The sequence below is a fragment of the Chaetura pelagica genome, unplaced genomic scaffold (genome assembly GCF_000747805.2).
Source record: "Chaetura pelagica isolate M959 unplaced genomic scaffold, ChaPel_1.0 scaffold70, whole genome shotgun sequence".
In the NCBI taxonomy this organism is placed as follows: domain Eukaryota; kingdom Metazoa; phylum Chordata; class Aves; order Apodiformes; family Apodidae; genus Chaetura; species Chaetura pelagica.
In genome coordinates this window covers 2,783,307-2,783,906 of record NW_009952265.1, presented here as the reverse complement: position 1 = coordinate 2,783,906, position 600 = coordinate 2,783,307, and the positions used below count along the sequence as shown (strand labels likewise).

The 600-nt window shown below is 47.0% G+C and overlaps 1 protein-coding gene across 2 annotated transcripts in view; it reads right to left on the bottom strand.

The window, feature by feature from the left end:
* The window catches only part of BMF (Bcl2 modifying factor), a 16,429-nt gene that overhangs the window by 12,554 nt on the left and 3,275 nt on the right, over positions 1-600 (bottom strand). The window lies entirely within an intron of this gene.

Sequence of the window (600 nt, the reverse complement as noted above, 5' to 3'; positions counted from 1 at the left end):
CCTGGGTGCGTTTCCAAGGCTCAGACATCAGATAGGTAGGCTCCCCCGAGATGAAAGGGGTCAAGTTACAACCAGTTCCACCACTTCACTCCAGGGCTCCTCCACCGGGATGGTTAACCTTCCCTTTCCTGCAACAATCTGGCTAGAGGAAGAAGGGGTCTTCAGCTATTGCTGGTGGGAAGGTGGCACTGGGGAAAACCCCATTCAACCACAAAAACACTTGTTTAAAATCTCCTCGTAGCTCGTTATTCCTGCAATTTGCTAAATGACATTCATAGCTCCATCTACATTTCTACAGGCTAATCTTCCTGTTACAGCTTCCTTAATCCTCCTGCAGTTTGGTGATGAAGAGTCCTTGAATTCCCTCATCTCTCTGATGACACAGAGAGGACCAAAACTTCGCCCTGCCACAAGCGGCATTCTCTGATCAGGACAGAGATCCTCACTTACCTTTGAGAAGAACTGCATTAGTCCTAATGTTAAGAGAGCACCAACTCGAGTGAGAGAAGCTTTCTGTCCCTCTGAAGTTAGTCAATAAGCTTCTTCATATGCAAGCAGATACACACTCTCCTTGTTGAACTTGCACAGAAATGGCAAGTG